Raw genomic sequence first — 6072 nt, forward strand, 5'->3', positions numbered from 1 at the left:
GGCCATTATAGGAAAGAAAGGTAGCCCGGCCCTTTCATCTGCGGGAATCCATTAAGCGCGGCCTTGCGCAGCGGCCGCTCCTTTCTGGTCCGCTTCTCGAGGGGGCCCTGGGGGAGCCAGACGCACCTGCACCCCCATCTCACGGCCGGCCCCCAGGGAGCTGCAGTTGGGGGGGAGGAGCCCCCGTCCGAACACGAGAGTTCAAGGGAGTCGTGGGGCTCCGCCGCTCTGGGGTGTCTCCAAAGTGCCCAGTTTCGCATCTTCCTGCACCCCCCCCCCCCGTTAGGGAGGATGAACTTTCGCCTGCTGGGCGGGACGTGCCCTCGCCTGGCTTTCGGGGCGGCGGGCGCCCTGGACGCCCCCGGGGCGCGGGAAGGAGCGCACGTGGGTGTGCGGGCCCGGCGCGTGCGGGGGACGCGCGTTTCTCCCCTGGGGGCCGGGCGGGGGGCCTTGGCTTCTCGGGAAGCGGCCCTCGAGGTCTCGTGCGGCCCTTCAGAAAGTAATCTAGTACCGATTAATCATTTATACCTTCCCCGGAGAAGCAGTCGCCCCCGGAGCGCGCTTGCCTGTGCGCTCGGTCCCCGGGTCTCCAGGCACCACGAGGGGACAGACTCCGGGCAGGCCCGACGCACCCGCGGCCCGAGAGAGAGTGGCTCTGAATTCTGTCTCCACCGGGGCGGCCGCAGAGGAGGAAAGGGGTGGGAGCCACCCAGGGCCCTGGGAAGGACCCGTGTGGTCCTTAGGGGGAAGGCTATTCCCTTTTTGAAATCGCCAACAATTCGGATTGTTGAGAGGAGCGCAGGTGGTGGGAAAGCAAGAAAACAGAACAGAACAAAACAAAACTCTTTAAATTCTCAGTTGTTTCCAGGCCAGAGACGGAATATCCAGTCTGCAGGTCTCCTGCCTGAAGTCTCTGCGGAACGACCTTCTTTGGATCTTCTGCTCCTTCGCCATGAATATAAATATTCTCTCCACTTACCATATGTTACCCACGCACTTCCACAGACCCCGCCGCCCCTGCCCTGCTGGGATGCTCGCAAAAGGGAAGTCTGCCCTCCCTCGGCCGGGAGGGCGGGGGGAGGAGGGGGCAGCGTGGTTTAAGGGACAATGTCACTTTCCTCTTCGTCAAGATTCTTTGTCAATTGCTGGGGAAATAATTGACCTCAAGCTACTTCAGTCACAACCAATAGAAAAATGGAATGGTGATGTGTCCAGCTGTTACGGGGAGGCAGGCACGCAGGCTGCAAAACAAAGGTGGCCAGGAGCTGGGCTGACATGAAAAATATGTAAAGCTTCTTGATGGGGTTCTCGGGAAATGGAGGGATTGCGCTGAAAAACAGAACAGACAGACAAAAACTAGAATTCTGTTCATTTGCCGTACCTTCAAGTTTACGGTCCTTATTTATGCCCTTGGACGGCTGTAAAGGAAAATCCGGCACAGAAGCCCTTTAATGCAGCTGAGTCTTTTCGGATCTCTGACCCTTTCCTTAACTTACACAATGGTTGGTTTTCCCGACATCCTCCACTCAATCAGCCGCCAGAATGACTCAGTTCCCTCTGATGCAGGGGCCCAGGGAAGGATTTGAGAGTTCAGTGAGTATTGTTGGGGGGTGGGGGGGGTTGTTTGTAAGCAGTGGGAGAAAGCGCAGGAGGGAGAGGGGGCTCCAGAAGGAGTGAGGAGAGCCACCGGAGAGAACGCCAGGAGGAAACTCAGCGATGGCAGAGCGTGGGCTCCTTGCGAGAAATGATGGTCAAGAGCGGTTGGTAACACAGATCTCATGTTTCAGACCGCAGGATGTCCCGGTTAGGAAGTTGATCCTGCTCCAGGTTGGACCAATCGCCAATCGGGGAAAAATCAATCAGGACATTTGACACCCCCGGCGTGGTAACCGCAAGAACAATATCCAACAGGAGCTCCTGAACATTGTCTTCTCACAAAGAGGGCTCAGAAAAAACTCCAGATGCTACAACAGCAGCCTGAAAGCGTCAGCGGTCCACGTTTGCTCCTCTGACGGGAGACTAAGCCAGCATGGCAGGTGTGTGTCCAGAGCCACCCTGCAGGCGATCTATGGTCCCTGCCTTAGCACTGAAACACCCAGAGGGTGAGGCGGAATGTCAGGCGGGCACAGAGCCCTCCCCCGGGCAGGAGAGTCCGCAGAGCCCATGCACGTACGTCTCCAGGGCCACCATCTTCTCCGAGGACTTGCAAGCAGTGGTGGGTACGTGAGCAAGTCATCGTGAAAAGAAAGCGCATCGGTGCCCCGAAAGTGCATCACGGCAGCTCCACGCGGACCTGCAGAGACAAATACCGTCCAGTGTCGCTGTAGGAATGTGACACGGCGTGCACACGCTTCTCAAGCAGAAGTTTTGAAATGCGTGTGCCTTCTCTAAGAACCTCGGAGAAACAGGCTCATGGGCACGTTCCAAACCTCTCCCACTTGTCACACGTGCTTTTGGGGATCTTCTCTGAGTCCCTGCAAGCCTTAGCTTGGCTTCTCTGATTTGCTAACCCACCAGCGGCGTGGGGTTCACGCGGAGAAAGAGAGGCCGCTGAAGGAGTTCTCCAGGTGACGTCATTGTTTTGAAGCGGCTGACCCCCACTGCGTCTGAAGTAAAGGGATTGTTTTCATGTACCATCCTTGAAGAGAACCGGATCTGGACTAGTTTTGTTCTGGATGGGTCTAGAGCTTTTGTTCTCAAATCTGACAATTGCTGAACATGGGTATTTTAATTGTGCCCATTAAGCACCCCTCCCCGGTGCAACCTCACCTAATGGTTCAAAGATGAAGCCTTTGAGCTGGCTGTCTAGTAATGGTAATGGATTTGCACTGAACTCCTCGTGTTCTCCCTGGTGACCCCTGCCATTCATTTGCAAGGTGGGAAACCAAGACTGGGGTGAAGTCTATGGCCATAGTAGTTAGTAAGGCTAATTGGCCCACGTGAGAATGAAACCTGTAGCTCGGCCTCATTAGCTCTGCATTAAACCTAACACAGCAAAGTACAGTTGAGCGGACATAACTCTCGCCTGGAATATATTTGTAATTTGGTAGAATTAAATAAGGTCCTAAGTGAACACTGCCAATTCTGCAAGATGTTCAGGACAAAACAGAGGACATCAGAGGAAGGTGCCAATCAATAGTCTAGATTTATGAAAATTAAGTGCTTTTAAAATATATGGTTTTCATTCGGCAAACAATTTATGTCTAAACGTCTTAAAACACCGCATCTTATTGTGTGTAAATTATGATCCTATTTATGTAAAAAAAAAAAAAAGACGAAGGAAAAGCTGATCAGAAATAATCATAGTTTATGCGTTTTTATTTAGACAGCAGGATTATAGGTAAACGGTTTTTCCTCATCTCAAATTTCCTAACATGCTGTTGAGTGGCTACACCTACTATTTAATGGAACAAAAATACATGATCATTCTATAAACACTTGTTAATACCCATGCATAGGAATCACTGTAAAAAGTCGCAGAAGCACAATCCCTGTTTTCCAGGCAAACGGAGGCTTGCACAAGAATTACACGGAAGTAAAAGGAGGAAAGGAACAGTTAACTGAGTGCAAGCATTTCACGGTGTTCTCTCGTGCGATTCTCTCTCCTGGGAAGTGGGCACTGACTTTACACAGTAGGGGTCAGAAGCTCTGAGAGGACCGTACACGCAAACTGCCCGCGGTCCTCCGGCGAAGGAGACATTCAGGCAGTTCTGTGGCCGTGCCGTTTCCTCCCTGCTGCACAGAGCAGGGGCGGCGGTGGCACAGTTAATGGGTTACACAGGAAACCGTGTACCAGCGTCGTGTCTGGTCAGAAGTTCTGTATCGACAGTATACAGAATCACACACCTCCCCTCCCCCAGAATCACACCCCTACACACGTACATACACACACATGCGCGCACACACATACGTATACACACTAACACGCACACATATACATACACACACTTATACATATACACTAAACACGCACACATACACATATGTATACACACTAACATGCACACATATACACACATACACTTACACATACATATGCACTAACATGCACACATATACATACACACTAACACACACATATACATACACACTTATACACATATGTATACACGGTAACATGCACACATGTACGTACACACGTATGTATACACACTAACATGCACACGTATACACACGTATACACACTAACACGCACACATATGCACACATGTATACACACTAACATGCACACATACACACATACGTATACACACTAACACGCACACTTGTACCCACACTTATACACATATACACACTAACATGCACACATATCCATGCACACATACACCAATAAGCATACACACATATACAAATGCACACATACATGCATGTATACATATAAACACATACACACACCTGTGCGTGTACACACACATACACACATGCAGGGGCACACACACACATTGCTGTTACCGCCTGGACCACGGATGATCACCTGACGTGAAGTCGCCGTACCATTAACTTCTAAGTGCCGATCAGGTCCTCTCTTCTCAAGAATGTGAATAAACAGTGTGGTCAAGTCCACGGGCACCTGGGTGGCTCAGTCAGTTAAGCGTCCAACTTCAGCTCAGGTCATGATCTCACAGCCTGTGGGATCGAGCCCCGCGTCGGGCTCTGTGCTGACAGCTCAGAGCCTGGAGCCTGCTTTGGGCTCACCATTCCTCCCCCTGCACACTCTCTGTCCCTCTCTCAAAAACAAATAAAAGATTTTTAAAAAATTGGTAAAGATGGTGGTGAGGTCCACAGGAGGCTTCTCACGCAGGCGGCCGTCAAGTCCTTCGGCAGGTGAGAACAAGAGTCATCTCCGGAGAGGACAGACATGGAGGCTGGAGACCTCACACGTCAGCACAGAGGGGAGTGCAGGGTAGGTGAAGGTTCAAGTGCCATGTGGCCACACTGTCCTGTATAGGCCGGAAAAGTCATTCCCATCCTCACAGCTTCCCCGTGAGCATCACACCCCATGAAGCTCTCTGTACCCTAACAATTCCATACTCTTTTTGAGCTAGTGTGAGTGCATTTCTCTCCTGACCACCACAGGATCTCCGGCTACCGCAGGAATTAACACACACATCGTCGCAATGATTTTTCTCAAGTCCTTCCTGGCTTTCCCAATGATGACCATTGTCCCCAAACTCACATCCACTTGCAAGTCTTTCAGGAACCTCAAACCTAAGGTGCACCAAAGCAAACCTGCCTCTTCCCTTTCATGCTTCCCCAAATATTCCCGACCTCAGCAGTGCTCCCGACCCAAGGCTCAAGTCTGAAATCTGACCTTCCCCTTTCTGGAGCAAGTCCTCCCCAGTGGTGGTGCAGGCACCACACACACACACACACACACACCAGCATTGAAACCCCTTCCATGGCTTTCCATGGCCTAGCAGGGTCCAATCAAAACTCCCGTGCCCGCTCTACAGTGCCCTGTGCATTGTGCCCTCGCCCGTCCTGTCTCTCAGCGTGGCCATGCTCTGCCCAAGCTGAACCTTCTTCATGTCCTCAAAAATGCCATGCTTCTCTCCCGAAGGACTTTGTGTGCCCCGTTCCCCTCCATGAAGAACCCTTCCTCTCCCCGGCTGCCTCCTGCCCTCCTCTCGCGCTTTAGCTTAGATTCCATGGCCTCCAGAAAGCCTCATCTGACCCTCTGAGCTTAAGGTTAAGCATCCCTAATATGCGGTCCTGCGACCTTCCATATCTGACTACCCGTCGCACGTACTGACCTTCAAGGTCATTGCTGGTTTGTATTATCTGCCTCCCCTGCTGGACTGTGGGCTGCAGGCAGGCGTATCCCCAGTGCGGTGACCACAGTACATGCGTAGGAAATGGTGGAGGAATGAATGCGTTAATGCCTCAAAGCAGTGCTCACGCTCAGGACAACACGTAGACCTTTTAGTGAACTGGCTCTTCTACTCATTTTGTCATGGCTCGTACTCTTCAGATCCGGTGCGAGTCCCCGAAATAGAAGTTGGGAACTGGGACCGGGAACAACAGTTACTATGTACCGTGACTATTATTAGCACACCTGAAATCTCCCCTCCC

The 6072-nt window shown here is 51.7% G+C and overlaps 1 long non-coding RNA gene across 1 annotated transcript; it reads right to left on the minus strand.

The window, feature by feature from the left end:
• Positions 1-867: 867 nt before the first annotated feature.
• On the minus strand, positions 868-4623 carry LOC120243105. Its single transcript, XR_005531220.1, has 3 exons — positions 4495-4623; positions 2174-2293; positions 868-1329 (listed from the first exon to the last, which is right to left on the minus strand). It is a non-coding gene; the product is annotated as an uncharacterized LOC120243105 (long non-coding RNA).
• Between the last annotated feature and the right edge of the window lie 1449 nt (positions 4624-6072).

This window comes from Hyaena hyaena, unplaced genomic scaffold (assembly GCF_003009895.1).
Source record: "Hyaena hyaena isolate Hyena2069 unplaced genomic scaffold, ASM300989v1 scaffold_327, whole genome shotgun sequence".
In the NCBI taxonomy this organism is placed as follows: domain Eukaryota; kingdom Metazoa; phylum Chordata; class Mammalia; order Carnivora; family Hyaenidae; genus Hyaena; species Hyaena hyaena.